Raw genomic sequence first — 18931 nt, forward strand, 5'->3', positions numbered from 1 at the left:
TCTTACAAAGACACCAATTCTTTTTCAATGTATGTATGAAAGAATGACGAATGGATAAATTGCTAAATAAGGAAAAACTTCTCAAGCACGGGCCAGGAAATGGAACGTTTTAAGGAGTTTCAGATTGAACCAGGCAAACAGAATCCTAGATTTCTATGTTTGCCATGACTCAATGTATGGCTTTAGGAAAATCTTGTAATTTCTCCATATTTCAGTTTCTCACCCTATAAAAGGAATATATGGCTTGAAATTTAATTCTCTCACAGTGGGGAGAGCTTTGATTCGAAATCTATAAAACGCTCTTTAGCTTCTCTGATTAATAGGCAAAATACTGTAATAGTTGTTATGTTATGCTTTCCAAGAAGTATAAAGGTACTAGCTAAGATCAATGTAAAATAATACTTTGAGAAACAAATATCAGTCATATTTATTGCCCTTCCATTCCATTTGCTAAGTAGTAAAAATTGCTTCTGACAGGGAAAGTATCAGATTAATATTCAAGTGAGTAAACGTACTATCTTCATGGGCCGCTCCTACCTTGGAGCAAAGAGAATTGTTTTGTTTTTCCAGGCTACCCCACATGTTTATATGGTAAAGTCAGGAATGCTGGGCATGGTTTTGAGGGCCTCCAGCGTATTCACTGGTTTCTGGCGTCCTAACGCACTCTACTCTTATAACCATAAAAGTACTCTTGAGTGCTTCTGGAAACATAGAACAAACCCTTAATCAATTTAAGAGTGTTTTAACTGCATACATGAAATTTCTTGGGAGGAAAATGTTAGCTATTCTACATACGCGCCGTACTTAAGTTAGCAAGAGCACTCCTTCTCAGGGGCTCAGAGCGATCTCCCTACAGTAATATAACTTTCAGTTTTATGTGCATAAGTCCTAGTGAATCCCTTAGAATAACAGGAAATTCTGCAGGGGAAAAAAAACACAAAAATTGATAGCCATATTTTTCCAACGCTGAAGGAATATGTTAGCTATTTTGAGTTGGATGGATCTTTAAAGGCTCTAGATAACCATTGAAAGTCAACTATAATCTTAATCAGAACTGTGGTAAATGAATTATCTGCATATAAAGAATCTAACATAAGAGTCCGCCCATAAAGAACAGCATTGATATATGCTGCTCCAAACTTTGCATGTTGATTGCATTCTGATAACCAAGATCAAGAAGCAATTTCTCGTTTTGGGATACATTAGTTTAATCGTGATATGGAAAAGATTGTATTTTCAGATTTATAAATTGATGAATACAACATGGTTGATTGTTTCACACATACTAATATTATTAGCATCCTCCAAATGAGGCAATTCCGCATTACTATCATATCTACATATTTATAAGTTAAACTTTTTGTAAAATTATATGTATGATACTTTGGACCATGTCTGACACACAACAGGTTCTAAATAAAGCAATAACATATAATTCCCCATAAGCTTTCATCAATCATATCAATTAGAGACAACTCTATTCTGATAAAGACACTGTTAAGTAAAAGCTTCAGTACAACATACATTGATATATATATTTTATTACCAATTATTCAAGAATTGTAAATATAAACAATGGATATTTATGAAATTGAGTATAACAATTATTATGTTAACAATTATATCTATCATACGTTTTTGTTCTGTTTTGTCTTGTTTTGTCTGTCAAGAAAGAATTTCCGTGTGTAACAGCGCTGGTTGTTCTGAAACTTGTTTTGATGACCAGACTGCCTGGAATTCACAGAGATCTGCTTGCCTTTGCCCCCCAAATGATAGGATTAAAGGTGCGCACCACCACCACCACCGAGCAACCACACATATTTTTATGTGCATGGTTAAAAAGTTTATTTTTCCTAACCCTTTTACAATGAGTATATGTATCTCAAAAATTCAGTTTCATAAATATTCTTGTTAACCAAAATATCAATACTTCCCATGCAAATTTTTTTTTTTTTTGCAGTTGGCTTTTCTGAGGGAGACCTCAGCCTCATCACACGGATGTGCAGTATAGCTTTCTCCTGATGTGCAGTAGAGCAAGCTTTCTCCAAAGCATCTTGTCAACCTTTGTGAAAAATGCACATACACCTTCACCTACTAATCCCATATTCATCTTTTTCAACTATGGGAGAATTTGGCAAGTGTACAGAAAGCCATGTAAAAATCATCACCAAAGGACTGGAATTTAGCACAATGAGCTTCTATGAAGCATGTGCAGGCCCTGAATTTAACCCCAGCACAGAAAAGAAAAAATAAATAACTGAAACTCTTTTAAATAATAAAAACCTGGATGCAAATCCAAGTACATATGAGAGAGGGGCAGTTAGATTCTGAAACCCTGTATACGATAAACAGAAACATTCAAAACTGCTGGGCGGTGGTGGCGCACGCCTTTAATCCCAGCACTCGGGAGGCAGAGGCAGGCAGATCTCTGAGAGTTCAAGGCCAGCCTGGTCTACAAGAGCTAGTTCTGGGACAGGCTCCAAAGCTACAGAGAAACCCTGTCTCAGAAAACCTCCCCCCCAAAAAAATTCAAAACTGTATGTATGTACTGATAAGGTCAGTGTAGTGAAGGGGGTAAATGTTCAAATTTCAACATAGCAAAAGCAAGTTTTAAGACAATCAATGAGTTTGCCTGGCAATAGAAATACAAATAAGTTATATCTTCCATTAGTTCTTTTATTTGTGTATTTTATCAAACCAAAAAAATGTCAAAAATGAAGCAAACCAAGGAATAACTTACTGTGATTGGTAGAAAAGGAAAAGAGTATGAAATTCAATCCTTACTAGAAATATATTCTCATTTATAACAGCTTAATAAAGTATAATATATACATAATAGATGCACAAATCAGGTCCCAGAAAGATAACTCAGTAAGCAAAGTGCTGGCTGCACAAGTATCAGAATCTTAGTTTGATCGTAGTATCTACACTAAAAGACAGGCATTGTAGCAAACACAATCTCAGCTCTGGGGAGAGGGAGGCAAGTTCACGACATGTCCCAGTGAGAGACCCTGCCTCAAAAACCAAAAAAACAAAGTAGATAGCTACAGAGGAACGATGCATGAGGTTGACCAGAATCTTCACCATGAGTGTACACACACACACACACACACACACACACACACACACACACACACACCAAAATATGCACATAAATATTCGCAAAAGGCACAAAAGTTGACACCTGCTGAATTTTTGTTTAATAGACATATCCATGCCGCTAGCTAGCAAACAAAGAATAAAATCATGAACATTGTAGGTGTGGTAGTTTGAATAAAAACAACTCCCATGACTGAGCTCCCAAGGTCCCAATGAGGAGCAGATGGAGGGAGAACATGAGCAAGGATGTCAGGACCACGGGGGGGTGCACCCACCCACTGAGACAGTGGGGGCTGATCTATTGGGAGCTCACCAAGGCCAGCTGGACTGTGACTGAAAAAGCATGGGATAAAACCGGACTCTCTGATCATGGCGAACAATGAGGACTGATGAGAAGCCAAGGTCAATGGCAAGGGGTTCTGATCCTACTTCATGTTCCGGCTTGGTGGGAGCCTAGCCAGTTTGGATGTTCATCTTCCTAGACATGGACAGAGTGGGGAGGACCTTGGACTTTCCACAGGGCAGGGAACCATGACTGCTCTTTGGATTAGAGAGGGAGGGGGAGAGGAGTTGGGGGGAGGGGGAGGGAAATGGGAGGCTGGGAGGAGGCGGAAACTTTTTTTTTTTCTTATTCTCAATAAAAAAAAAAAAAAAACTCCCATGAGTTCACAGATTTGAATGCTTGACCACCAGGAAGTGCACTCTTTGGAAGGATTAAGAGATGTGGTCTTGTTAGAGGAAAGATGCCACTGGAGATGGGGTCTGAGATTTTTTCAAAAGCTGAAGTCAGACTCAGAGGCTCTCTCTTCCTGTTGATGAAGGATCTGGATATAGAATTCTGAATTTCTTCTGCACCACATCTGCCTGAGTAACATCATGCTCCCCACCATGATAATGGACTAACCTTCTGGAACTGTAAGGAAGCCCCAAACAAATATTTTCTTTTGTAAGAGCTGCCTTCGTGATGGTGTCTCTTAACAGTTAATAGAACACTGAGACAGTAGGACTCTATCTCCTGTCCCTTTCCAGTTACTCCTCCAGGGTTGCAGGGCCAGTATTTTATAGTAACCCTTCAGGGTCTTTGTTTCAATGTTCCAACAATTNNNATATTAAAGACTGATTACAGTCAAAGAACTGGCTTTAGTGGTATGCATTGTAACACTGGTTCTTTTGGGGAAGGCAGAATAGTAAATACATTCATTAATTTATTCAAAGGAATCAATTTTATGAAGGAACCTGGTCCTGGTACTGAACCAACTGTCTGCCCTGCGCAACCTCAATTATCCTTTCTCTCAGTTCCATGAGGCAGTTACTGCTGCTGTCAAGACTTACTCCTACTACAACTGTGGCTCATGAGTAGCAGAGTTTGGACATGCACACAGCTATTCGGACTCCAGTCTGTGACTCCATGTCAGACACAAACAAAGCATCATGCAGAGTGTCTAAGGTACTGGGTTTTATATTTATTTATTCTAGCTTTGTTTGTATCAACCTATTTACTGTCACTTACTGAAGCATTAAAAAAAAAAAAAGGAACAGTTAGGCCCTGCCTATTCTTCTGCTCCTCCTCTGACCGTGAGCAGCTTTGCTTCACTGTGATGCAGTGCAAATGCGTCCTTCATCTATGGTGATGCAGACCAGGAAGTAAAACCACAATTTTTGAGGCTATTGGAAACAATGGCCTTAATTTAATGTTATTTTTGGATACAGGAAGGGTTTTTTTCCCCCTACATAAGCAAGTTTGTGGTTTTGAAGGGTCTTGCTCATCTCTCTGTGGAAAATGCCTAAAAACAAACCACAAGAAACTTGAACAAAACCAGCTCCTTCCTCAACTGTAACTGAACAAAGACTTAACTCCTCTCACCAACGGCTTCATGTACTTCTCACACATCAGGGAAATCTAGGCCCTAGTTTGAAACACCGACAGAAACGCACACTTCCTCTCAGATAAAATCCTTAATTCTGCAGGTTAAGCATTTTGTTCTTTAAATAACAAAAATTGTATTTCGTCAGAAAGCAACTGAAGAAGTCAATGTTTGATTCTAGAAAAGACGAAAAGTATGAGCGCCATGGTCCCTCGATCAGAAATCTTTCAGTTGACTTAAAATGCCAGTTTATGATGGGTTTTTTTCTTCCACTAGAAAAGTAGCCCTACTTTGGCATTTAAAAAAAAAACTTTAAATAATTTAAAACAGGTAATAGACAACAAATGATTTCCATGACTATAAGCAATAGAAAATTAATCTTCTAAACCATAAACAGGATTCATTTCCTGTGGATATCTAGCTTAGCATACATTCTTAGAAAGCACACATGCACTAGTCCAGCTACTCAATTACCATCAATATTTCCATTGTAGCAGGTACAGAGGACCAAAAATGTGGTCTTTCTTGTCAGTGAGCTCCGAATTTCTCTAGCAAACAAATTCAAATGCAATTAAGCCCAATACAATATGCCATTATATTAATAGCCTCAACAGAATGTTATGGTATTACAGAGAAAAGAATTAATTCTTCCCAAGCATTAGGGAAGGCTTCCCAGAGGAGGTGATATTTGAGCTGACCTTGACAGATGATATATGTTTTTGCCCAGATAGGAAGCAAAGAGAAAGAGGTAGGTGGGCTAAGGGAGTTTAGATAGTAGAAGGCAGGGGAGTAAGGGGGGGGAGGAAACAGGGAGAGAAAAGGAAGTGACTGCTGGTATTATATACTCCTTCTGAAAAAAATTCTAAAAATCAGTAAATCTCTCCACATTCAAACATACAGTGCAAGAAACCAACCTGGGAAAGTAGATACAAGAGTTAAATACTCTGGGGTATTTTCTGATTTATGAACCAGGGAAGTGCTCATTTGGAAAAACAGAACCTCTGGGTTTTTGGCTGTTCTCCAGTGCCTCAGCAGCTACCAGGTTTCCTGTTCAATGTCTGGCATAGAGTGCCTGGATGGGCATGAGGTTTGCTGTGTCTTCTTTGGGCTTCCTGTCAATGTATAAGGCAGAACTCTCCCTCCGAGTCCAAAAGCCCCTCACTTAAGCCCTTAAATCACTCCCAACCCAACCGCTCCATGTTGGCCCCATCTACATTGAATTCCTCAGCATCTACTTCACCTCCTCGTTGTCAGGTATGTATTCAAGATCCTGATTCTCTTAGAAAGATGCTCTGATCACATACCGTGAACTCAGTTTGCAGTCAGTTTCTTCCCTAAAACTCTACTCAAAGGTTGTAATTATAAGCCACAGAAGATCTCTCTCTCTCTCTCTCTCTCTCTCTCTCTCTCTCTCTCTCTCTCTCTCTGTCTCTCTCTCTCCTTCTCTTCCTCCCACCTCTTCTCTCTTTCTCTTTGTGTGATCAAGTTTCTCTATGAGCCTTCTATATGAGTATCAATTGGTGGAATAATGTGAAATTTCTAGTTCTGTTTGATACTGCCCATGTGACATGACTCAGGCTCAATATAAAGAAAGTAAATCTACTTAAGACAATACATAGCATGGGGTTTCAGAAACCTTTCCAGTCACTAGTTTATAAGGTTTAAGAAAATCATCTACTGTTCTGAGCTCATAAGAATGTGAGTGTGATTCTGTATTTTTATAACAGTAAAATTTCACTGTTCAAAATAATGTTCCCGCTCATCTCAGAGCTGGAGACCCAGTCATCCCCACTCAGATTTTGTTTTGTTTCCTCCTTTTCAAGTCTTCCCTCAGTGCCTAACAAGTTCAGAGGAAATGCCCAGACTGTAGCCTGGCTTCCAGTTGGTCCACATCATTTCAAATAAACTGTATGTTAAACAGAAGCCTCACAGATCTAGACAGTAAAAGCTTAGGTTTGGTACCACCTCAACAGAATATTTTTTAATGTAGTATTCTTAATTATTCCTTTCTTCAGAGCTGTACAATTGTTACTAAATTCACATTTACAAACTTGTGGTACAAACTGAAAGCTATGTTCAGAAAATTCTCTGTGTTCAGTGTAGTGGCACCATGTACCTGCAACCCCTGCATTTTTCTCCCCCCTCTCTCTTTCTCTCCTCTTTCCCTCTCTGTCTCTCTGTGTGTGTTTGTCTTTCTACATCTCTCTCCATATTTCTCTGTCTCTTCCATGCCCTCCCATAAGTATCAAACACAGAGCCTTGTACATCCTACGCAAGTACTCTACTACTGGGTAATGCCCACCTCTATTTGAACTTTTTTTTTATTACAAATGGATGAATCTTTCAATTCATCAAGTATTTTGATTTTAATATCAGTATAAAACAGGGTCTCCCAGAATGCTCCACTCCGAAACTTTGTGACACTATACCCTAAAGAATGTAAAGAGTTTCTTATTATTGAATATTTTGTTCATACAAATGGATAGATAATTGGCCAATTGTCATTATTACAAAGCAAGTAAAGGGTATCTGCGAAGAAAAACAGTAAAATGAGAAGAATTAGCAGAGGTACTTCAAATAAATATTTACTCCCGGAATCTCCCCCCAAGAAGTCTGCCCCCCACCCCGATGCAACAAAAATACTGAAAAGGAAAATATGCTGAAGATGGTCGACCCACCTAAGCTTATCTGTAAATCCTCTCTGTGTGAAATTCAGCTATCAACACAGACCAATGAGAATTGTTTGCGTTTGTATTTAAACTCAGGAGGAAGGAATTAGGATTCTCCACACTTGACTTGGAGTAGAACAATCCTCTTAGGCGGAGTTCTGGGAATCTTTTTACTATATTAAGAGATACGAAGATCTGCTTAAGCTGTGCATTCTCAACTAGGAGCACATTTTGTACTCTCGAGTACACTGGATCATCTCCAGAAACACTGCCATTTCTCAGGAGACAGGGTCTCCCGGAATCTAGTAAGTAAAGCCAGGGTCCCACTATGCTCAAGAAAACACTCCCTGAACAAATGCTCCACTCCTAAACCCCAATAATCAGAATCTGAGATGCTGTGATCGAAACATATTAATGGGGCAGGGTCAGAAGATGCATCCATTGTATCACATGTGTACCGACGAATACAGCTAAGCTCAGGTGCTGTACTTTGAGAGGCAGCCAGTTAGCTTCCCACTCTTTCTTCTGTTTCATCTCGCTGTCCATTAGATAGCAATCCAAGGACTGAGGGACAAATGGTGGAAACAGAGATGTTAATCATGTTCCGCTCTCACTGATGAGGCAAGCAACATCTAAAGTTTTTCTTAAGTTTACATGGAGTTCATCACGTCCACGAATTATTGAAAACATGTGTTTTTGTTTAGTCAATCAACACCTTCGGCTTCAAAAAGCAAGTGGGGACACAGGTTTTAGTCATAAAACAATAGCATTACTGTATAGTGTCTTGATCATTGTTTGTCTTAGTTAAGGAACCACATTGATTCAAGCCCAAATAGGACGAGATAATTGTAATGTAAATATTTGATTTTTTTAAAAAAAAAATCACACAATGTAAGTTGTGTAGGCTGAATTTTCAAAAGAGATCCAAATACAACCTCAGATTTACCAAGATGACCCCAGAATGCACAGTTTCCACAATTAAAGACAGTGTTGGTTCACAATTTAAGGTCAAAGAAGGAAAGCCCTTACAAGTCTAACTATCTGAATCATTGTAAGTATTCTCCTGAATTCATACCACTTATGTGAGATATCAATCTTCATGGTTTATATAGGTGTATCTATGTAATCCTCATTTTAAAACTCATGCAGCATGTTCTACTGCACACCAGAAAGGAGCCAAAATCATATGAAGCATTGAACGAGCTTTTCTGAAGCCCCCCCTTTTTTTCTTTTATCAGAACTGGAACTTGAACCCAAGCAGCCACATCCCTGGTTCCCATTATGCTTGGGATTTGGGTCCCTCACATTTTAAAGTTCCATGAAATGCCCACATTTTCAGAATTTTTCTCTTACCCACTAAAGCACTGAGTTACCGATACTTAGGTAAATAGCACACATGTGAATGATTCTTCCCCCACATGCGCTTACGCATGCACACATATACACATGGGCTCACACATGCATGTGTGTGTGCACACAAGTGTACACATGTGCATACATGCATGTACACACAGGGGTGCATAAATATTCATGCATATGTATATATACACACACCGCATATTGTCTAGGCCTTGCTCCAGATTCAGGGCTCCAATTCTAGTGGGTCAATATCCGAAATCCCTGAAGTTGCTCATACGTTTTCCAGCCATACAATGGTCATGGTTTGTTTGTTTGTTGACTTGTTAGTTTGTTTTTCTCCCACTGCTTCCAGTCTCACGGTAAGAATGGATGTTGCCTCTCAGTACCATTGCTCTCTCCCACACAGTTCCTTTACTCTTTCACTCAGAGGAAATGTTACTGCCACAGACTGATGTGTCAAACAATACACCATGTGCTGGAGATGATGACAAACACAGCAGAGACCCCCGACTAGTTCTCATCTTGAATAGACTTCAGACAGCAATGTGCTTCTAGTCAACGTGCCAAGTGTTATGCTAAAGGTAAAAACTATGTACCTTTGGAGGAAAGAAAAAGAAGTATCCGACTTGGGCTCTAAAGGAAGTAGTTAATACTTTGCATTTCAAATCTCAGGGAGAAAGTAGAATCAGAAGGTGGAGAGGCAAAGAAAACCCACAGAGAAGTTAAGATCATATGTACAAAGACACAAAGTGGGAGTGGCCTAAGTGGTTTTGAGAAGTGCAGTTTTCCCTGTGGCTAGAGAGATGTCTTGTGAGCGCTTGTTGAGAGAGGAAAATGGCAGTCTTGTCAATGTACTAAGCAAGAAGGACACTGCAGATCCTGTTGGGAATTCTGGAATTTGCCTTGTAGGCAACAGAGAGTTTTCTGCAGAAATTTAACTATAGCAGGACTTGAAAATAAGTGTAATCCAAATATGAATCTTTGAGAAGTAAGAAACTCTTAGAAGAAGATGAAACTTACTTACAGTCTAGGAGAAGCATTAATATGTCACAATTATACTTACTATGACAAAGAATACTGTGGCCAAGTCTATACAGAACCAGTGTCTATCCAATATGGTGTAAACCTGCTGAGTTGGTTATAGTGACTAAACCATTGTGCTAAACATTCTGAGAGAAAGGTGTGAAAACAGGATAAGGCACAAAAAGTCTCAACATCTTCAATATATCTGGAGTAGTGGAGGTAAAGTTCTTCATCTCATGTTAATTTTTGCATGTCTTCAGTAGTACTAATGCTTATTAAAAGGAATTTTCAAGTGCCAAAACATTTAGTCAACTTCTATGAAGATAGCCTTTAATAACTAAAAGCAACAACTAATACTATTTAATAAAACTAAATTAAAATTCTTTTGATCCTATCGAAACAGAACAAAATATTACCATCATCTTACCCCCATAAGGTTCACATAAAAACAATCTCTCACTCTTGGTATATATACTGAGATTTTATTGTGTGTGTAAATGCATGCTCCACTGTGTGCACGTATACATGCGTGTGCTGATGTGTAATATGAAAGTCAAAGGACATTCACTCTTTGGGTGCTGTCCGCCTTTCTTTTAAGTCACGGTCTCTCACTGCCCAGGAGCTTACTAAATAGTCTAAGCTGGATGGCTAGTAAAGCCTTCAAGGATCCACTTGCTGTGCCCCAAGCCCTGAGATTACAAATGCATATTGCCACACCCCACCACATTTCTTAAAATGTGGATTCTGAAGGGGGACTGAATTCAGTTTCTCTTCTGAGATATCTTCCCAGCCCAAGATGTACATTCTTAGTTACCTACCAGAAACAGTTTGAGCTTACAGTAGGCAGGCAGACTTGCAGAAGGAAATTTAAATGTGACTTACCCACATTGTGATTAAATTTGTCTAAAATTTCCTAGGTCATACCCGCATACGAATAGACATTTGCATCCACGTACAAAAGCTTGGGGAAAAGGATTAGCTAAGGAAGAGATCTGTAGACTTTCCAAGACATGACTCCTTTTCGGCATACTGGGAATGTTATATTAGAAATACACAACCTCTTAATCGTAACATTTGGGTCTTTTCAATTCTTGGAGCGCTAGGGAGTTCAAAGCCAGAGATGAAATGTAATGAAAAGATGACTCCTTGGGGAATATGCAGAGGTCTGCGAATTGTATATACGACCTTGTGGAAATTAGGCCTCCTTGGTATGAGGTACGATAGTTGGTTAAAGATAGAATTTCAACCTTAATGCTGTTGCTTTTGTGAGCAGAATTAAACTTAATAGCATATGAATATAAATTTTTATGATTTAATTGGAGTCTTTCAGGAGAAATACCCCTTCCGTTTTGCAAAGAAAGGGGGAAAGAATAATAGAAACAGCGGCAATAATTTACATGAAAATCAAGTCAAATGAATGTAAGCCGGTGATAAAGTCTCCATGTAGACTTTAAAGAAGAGCTGTTCCAGGAAAGCCCACACAGAGGTATCTAAGGTTCACATCCTGCCTCAGCAAGACAAGAAACTACACGTGGAGAACATTTGCACTGGTTTTTAAGTTCTCAGTGTTAAAGTCAGAAATCAGTGAGTAGAATGTTCTAGTTACAGTCAAGTGAGCAGAGTACAAAGATGGACTATATTCTGTGATAGTTGAGAGCTTGCTTGCTTGTTGTGAGATGGACTCTCCTTACATGACACAGCCAACCTCCAGTTCATGAGGTCAAAAAGAGTTCATGTGATCTTCCTGCCTCAGCCTCTCCAATAGCTCTGACTAGAGGCTCACACCACCACTTTTCAAGAGGATACACTGTGTAGATACTGAGCAGGTACCCTGAACTGTCTATCATAAAAAGGCTTGTCGTTTTTGCAATACTTTCCATACACCCAGAGATTCTTGTAGAGCGTTCCAAGGGCACTGAGGGTGAAAGGTGAGCGTGGTGAGCAATTCTTAGGCTATGCCCTTCTGAGTCACACAGAGCCCTGACATCTCCCTGGCAGGCACATGCCAGCTTTTATTTGAATAAAAGGGCCTGACACTAAATAGAGAAATACATAACAGTGAGAGCCACTGACTTCCCACAAAAATACATTAAAGTTTTAAAAGAGGTATTAGTAGGGAAAAGTGTTCACCTGGAGAGAAAACTTATACATGCAAAGCATAATAATCATATAAATTTAAAGGACTTGTGAAACGCGACTGGGACCCTTACAACTTAAGCTTCCTCTAGAAACCCAATGCACACACTTGGGCATTTTGTTCCTTGCTAGCTGGCTTAACATAAAGGTGTGGATTGATTCTTAATTAGGTTTCAGGCTTGAGCAGCGACAGCAACAAGAAAACTGATGACGTCAAACCAAAGGCTAAAGCATGAGAAGCAAAGAAAATTCTACATGTAAATTAAATATTCCACAGAGATTTGAACTCTTGATGATTGCAGTGTTTCCACAGGCTTGGTAGTTATAACCAACCTTTCTGATTTGGGCTGTTTGGACCAAGCCCTTGCTGACTGTTATTTACGTTTTCTTACATAGGCACCAACACTGAAGAAGACTCAAGTTCCATCTTGGAACCCAGTTGGCTATTCGATAGAAAGAGAGAACCAACTCCCACAAGTTGTCTTCTAGCCTATACACAGAAACACACACAAATAAATAAATATATAAAATACATGGACATTTAAAGATGTTTCAGTTCATTACATTTTGTGGCCTGTTTTAAACAACATCACAAAATTAGAGGTACAATTTCAATTTCAAGTACAGTTATAATGCAATGTACAACTAAGCTTTTTTCCCTAATATCTAGTTTCTTTTAGGTAATGAATAAAAGTCCCACACAGAGCTGGTGGGAGCAAGTGCCTAGCCTGCTGCTTGTGGAGAAGGGTGGTGGGTTACACTGAGAAGTTAGGATCTTGGCTTCATTCTGTTGCTATAAAACTGGACTTCAAAATATCCACGAGCAAAATAGGATGAATAAAAGCATCAGCTTCACTCATTCACAGCGTACTCGAACGGATGAAGATTAGCTAAACCCATAAAGGGTGGAAAACAGTGCGGCTAGCTAACCCATCAGAAAGGTCCCCATGAGCCGCTGGATGCTGACTTGCAATGGGAGCTATCTGGCAACCCTTACTTGTTTTTATTTAAAAGCATACTTTAAGATGTAAATATACTTAAGAAAATATAACCTTAGATATAAAATTTCCTGACATCTACATCTTACTGGTATAATGAAACTTCGGTTTGAAAATATTCAAATGTGATAACAGACACTGTCTTCCAACCCAACAAAACAACTTATCAGCTAGTTCTAAATGTTCTAATATGACAACATGGTTCTCTTTTTCTGTGGTCTGAAAAGATATTAAAATAAAATAGCTTATTATTATGTAAAAATAGTTTAAATTATGGGTATATTTTTATCATATACATTGCATTTATTGTTTGATAGGGGGAAACACTTCTGATGTTTTTATACACCGTCTTTCTTTATCGACCATGTACTGAAATTGGAGGCTGAGAAAAAGGCTAGGCCAATACTGACAGGTTTCAAATATCAAACTATACTATTAGGTCAGTGCTAAGATCAATTAGCGCTTTTGAATGACAGCAAAGGTCATGTGAGACTTGGAGGCAGCTCTCCGGAACCGTCTTACCCTTCCCTATAAACGTGAGCTTGACGGTTCAAAATGGTTTCTGTTTTTAAAATGAATCAGTGTCATCTCCTTTTCTGGAAAAGAGAAAGGAGGGCATGGAGAGTAGTGTGCTCGTGTATTTTTTGCACCCCTCTACAACAAACACATGGATAGAGCACAAATAAAACACAGGAAGTTCAGAGGAAAGGGACACATCACGAGGGCACACTCTAATGTGCTAGGCCACAGCAATATTAAGTGACGGTAATGTTTACAAAGTCTCCAGACCTCTTAAAGCCAGCAGAGTGGCTTGTGAGACTTCTGAATATGTGGCTCTTGTTTATTTTCTTCCACTCAAGTTCTGGCTAAAGGACGCCAAGTTTGGCTCCACGCGCAATTTAATGAATATTCAATTCCTTGCATTCAAACACATCAAGCTGCAAGACGCAGAACTGAACATAGGAACAGTTCAACATGCTCTTGTACCTAACCCATCTGGAGGGCAAACGCCTGAAAGAGCATGTCGTTTCTAAGTTCACCAGGAAAATTCCATGAGAGGAGCCTGTCCACACCACCGCTATCCATTCCGGGTGGTGTTGATTTCCTTCACCTAGTAACCATTGTAATAAAATCCCGCAACTGTACTTCTGAATACAATTAGTTTAAGATACTCGACTGAGACACACAGTGTAAGAGTTGAGAATGTGGAAGGGGGAATATTCATTCGAAAAAGAAACTGTCAGGGTTTTATCCTCACCCAGAAGATAGCTAAGCCATTGGTAAAGGTCTGCCCAGCTCTTCGGTGATAGGACTCCGTACTTTAGATGGCAGACTTTTCTGTTTGTTTCTCAAATGAAGGATGTGAAATATTTACAACCAGACAGTACCTAATTTTAGGTTTTAAGTGCTTTAACAGCTCCATGAAATATGATCAGCAGCTGCACTACAGAACTATGGTGAATAAACTCCCCGGGAGGGGGCCTGTTCTTACTGAATGCTGAGTGTTCTTAAGCTTACCCAGTAGAGAAAAGAGTGAGAGTCAAGATAATGCAAGAACAGAATAAATGCTCACAATTCCTAAATTGCTTAGCACGCCACTGAATCTCAAAAGGGGTTATCGTTGTTCTTAAATTCTGCATAAAACCTGTGGGCTTCCCCTGCATGACAGTGAAAAAAAAAACTTTAATCTTATTATCTAAAAGTTAGAATGTGCATTTTCCAAAACCCCAACTTTCCTATCAACGGCCACAGATTTTTCTATCATCTTACCCTTTCAAAATTTCTACACGATTTAACTCTGGTTCATCACATTTAATAAATGAAGTGCCAAGCCACATAAATATATTTTTAGACATGGCATCAGCCATGCAGAACTTGCACCAGTGATTAAAAACATGAAACTGGACACTGTATTTCCCATTGCTACGTAAAATTTATTTACACCGTAAATCACAATATAAATAAAAGAAAAATTTAGAGATGAAGAATATGTTATTTTTAAACCAAAGAGGGTAACATGTGTGTGTGCGCGTGCATGCGCGCGCACACACACACACACACACACACACACACACACACACACGTTAAAATGGCAAACTAACCACCTGCAAATATTTCTTGAAAAAAAGAAACTTTTCTATGGTTTTCATCCAGCTTCTAGAAAATGCCTAAACACCCATGTCTCAATTTCTTAATGAGAATAAAATAGTACTTAAGTCAATCCATTTTCACACATTGTAGGCTTTTGAAGGTCTTTTAGTTAAACATGTTAGCTAATATGACCCCACATGTGAACACACATGCACAGCTTCACTTTGGAAATGAGAAGCCAGCCTTTGTAATGTTCCGTGAATGGGAAGAATCGCAAACGTTTTCCCATGTATGGCTGGGAGAGTCCCTTCCGTGAGGTGCTCTTAAAGTGGGAAAGCCTCTTCATTTTCACCTGCTTCACAAAGGTGAATAGGCTTTGAAGACATCCCTATTTCAGACATTCACTTGTGGGAGGACAAGGTCTGGTCCTTGTAAGAATATGAGGTTTAAAACCAGCTCAGCTATGTTAAGGCCAAAGCTGCTGTTGCTGTTGAAGGTTTTGCTGTTTGTTTGTTTGTTTGTTTGTTTGTTTTTAACATCCATGGTCAGACATTACTCTAAAAATGTTTTACCCTAATGTTGCCTACAACCTTGAATCAGGTGGAACAATCTATTTTTCTGAGCTGTAAAAGTGAGGAATGTCTATCTATTTTGAGCATTCTTGCCACAAACTCAGCGTTCTGACAGTTCTTCAACACACACAAGCCTGTCTTGTGTTGCTATTGCTTTTCTATTTCTTGGAATAATATTATTTTTTAAGTACAAAATGTCTTTGAATACAAATCTCTTAAAACACACCATAAAATGTATCAGAGTATTTTGTTTTAGAATTCTCTACTTTCTGACTCGTCTAGTTTTTGTTTCTCAGGTATGAGTATATATGGATATATGCATATATATACATATGCATTGCATTATTTAAAGGCAAACAAAAAAGTAGCACCGTTTCTGCTTAAATATAAAACTTTACTGGGAAGTTATATCAAATACAAATCTTGTCCTAGAGAAGTCTTAAAAATAAAAATTAGAATTAAATAAAAGTGGGAAAACGCAACAAACAAAAACTCATGGTCCGTTTTGAATGCTGTCAGTCACCCATGGGTAAATGAAACTTCAGAAGTTGTTGATGGGAATCCGCAGTTGCTAAACGCTCCTAAAGACTCCCACCTAAGTCCCCCAGGAGCCCGCGCTGAAACTGGCAAATGCCCTAAGGTGCAAAAAGGCGATCGCTAAGGGAAGAGCAACAAAATGCCATATTCGAGAAGATGTATTTCACTCCAACAATAACGTTGATCCCAGAGTGCTGAGCCAAAGCGGGTACGGGAGAAAGAAAACTGTTAAGTATGGGCTCTTAATGTGAAACCCAACCTGTTGGATCCCTTTAGGTATCAGATTTTGGAAGTGTCTGTAATGACAGCCAGGAAAGCAAATTAATGGCCAAGGGCCCACTGGGTTTGAACACGAGACTCCAGTTACCTCCTCACAGATCAAGTACACAACACACACGCACACGGGGGTGCTCCACGTGGAATTGCGCAGAAACCAAAACTCACAGGTTCCTGGAGCTAGCGGCCACCTAGGTTGTCCCTGCTCCGGGAATGCGCACCTTCCTCGCGGCTCTCTAGTTCATAAGGATTCCTGAATGACTCTAGCTCTTTCGGCAGCCAGGGAGGAAAAGGCCACACAGATCCCACCCAAATCACCACCCCGTTAGCCTCCCGGGAAGTTGAAAGATGGGTACCTGTGAACCCCAACCAAGGTGAAAGTGGAAAAAAATCAAACAGTACTCCCTAAGTTTCGCTACCGCTCAGCCGGTCAAAAACTCCCTAATTTTTCTCAGAGTAGTTCTGAATCTTGAATACAAAGAAAAGAAAAATTAAGTGCTAATAGAAAAATAAAATGAAAAGTTTGGGTTGTTATGCGGTGCGAACTGAAATAGGCTCCCACGGTCAGCCTCCGAGTCTCTTTTCACCAGGCTCCAAATCTTGAGTCCCGTGGCCTCCCCAGACCCAAGCGGCTCAGGGAGAAACCTGCTCTCCCCAACACAGTCCTCCGGTTTGGAGAAGTTAGAATCGCTCCATGGTATCCACGCCTGGAGCCAATGAAAGCGACTCCTCCGACAAGGCGCCTCTAATTTCACAGACCCTGGCACACTACAGGAGACATTCGTCCACGCCACATAAAAACTATTAGCTTGCGATTGCCGCTGTTTAGACGGTGACCGGTACCTGGCTATCAGAGCTCGGGCCCGGAGTACACGCGCGCCCGGCTACACGCACACCCAGGCGCCCTTGGCCCTCCAGGGGACACTGGGGTAGCACCCTTGCTCGGTGTAGCCGGTCATCACAAAATATTAAATGTCACAGGGTGGGAGTGGGGAGAGGTTCGTGCAGGCGCCTGGGAGAAACGGGGGCGGGGTGCAGTCAGGTATGGTCTGCACCCTGGACGCGGCGAGGATTATCCGGGTCCCGGGCCCGCTGCGCAGACTCCCAGCGGCAGAGAAAAGTGGTTATTGGGGACCTATGGGTCATTGAGGGTGCCTCTGAGTAGAACGCACCTCTTAGGTGCTAGCGGCCCTGGCCGTGGGAGACCGCTTTTAGGTCACCGGGGAGAACCCTAAGCCTCACACGTTCTCTCGACGCGCGTCTTCCATCCCTGAATCTCCAAACGTATTACAAAGTCGTTCACACTTTCCAGAGGACAGTTTGGGGACCTTCCAAATCTTGAACCCCTTTAGCTCCAGAAACCGGGTTATTTGAAGAGTGGGTACTCACCTCTGGCGGCCTGGACCGCCTTGGGCTCCTGAAGTTCAATTGTCTGTCCCAGCCCGTAATCCGCGGGTCCGATCTGGGTATTTACTCTCGTTCCTTCCAGTGTCGAAGTTTTCCCTTCGCGCTGTGTCTCTGGTGAAAACAGGACATCCCTTTCGGCCACCCCCAACAAATAGCTTACACAAGTGGGGGAGAAACAGGGCGGGGTGGGGGAGCCGGCTGCGAGGGGGGAGGAGGAAAGGAGAGGAGCCAAAAGTCCCGGCAGCCGAGCGGTGGGGAAGGCAGAAGAAGAGAGAAAGCGCGCGCGCCGGGCGTCCCTCCGCAGGTCCCCGCAGCCTGCTGCCCGGCGCCGTCCGGGTGGAAGTTTTGCGCGCAAGCCGGGAGCCGCCGAAGTGTGCGCCGCGCCGCGGGCCGCCTCTCTTGCGCGCGGAGCTGGAGCCTAGAGGCGGGGGCACGTCGCCACCGGCGACTTTTGGGTAGGGTGGCCGCTGGGGGCCTCGCGGCAGGCAGCCGGAAGGGCAGAGGACCGTGGCGGGCTCAGAAGCCTTTCCTTTTTATTCGATCTCGGAGAAGTGCCTGTTGTCATCGTTTTTTTTTTTTTTTTTTTTTTTTTTGCGGTCTCGCGTGGGGACCGCGGAGGCTCCGGGGCCTTGCGCGTCTCTGGTGGCGCCGCGGTAATCTCCGCGCCCTCTGCGCCGCCCCACCCCGCCCCCACCCTGCCTGGCGCAGGCCGCTAAGGCCTCAGGACTGAAGGGACTGCTGTCCTGCCACTGCGCTACCCAGTCCCCACCTGCTTCTTCTAGGCTGCGGTCTCCTGACTTAGCTATAGCTCTCTAGTTACCCTGTCCCCGGTGCGAACTACGGACTCCTTGCCACTTACCCCAACAGAGGAGGCAAGAGGGACTCTGCCTAATTGCAAC

At 41.3% G+C, this 18931-nt stretch overlaps 1 protein-coding gene across 10 annotated transcripts in view; it reads right to left on the minus strand.

Moving 5' to 3' along the window:
* Window positions 1-18609, minus strand: part of Eya4 (EYA transcriptional coactivator and phosphatase 4) — a 252951-nt gene extending 234342 nt beyond the window's left edge. For all 10 annotated transcript variants that reach the window (XR_007594836.1, XM_050159491.1, XM_050159489.1 and 7 more), the window contains exon 1: window positions 18015-18609. The gene's annotated coding sequence lies outside the window, so the exon portion shown is untranslated. The remainder of the gene's footprint in view (window positions 1-18014) is intronic.
* Window positions 18610-18931: the final 322 nt, after the last annotated feature.

This window comes from Alexandromys fortis, unplaced genomic scaffold (genome assembly GCF_014885135.2).
Source record: "Alexandromys fortis isolate MF-2015 unplaced genomic scaffold, M_Fortis_MF-2015_v1.1 scaffold_107, whole genome shotgun sequence".
NCBI classification, from domain to species: domain Eukaryota; kingdom Metazoa; phylum Chordata; class Mammalia; order Rodentia; family Cricetidae; genus Alexandromys; species Alexandromys fortis.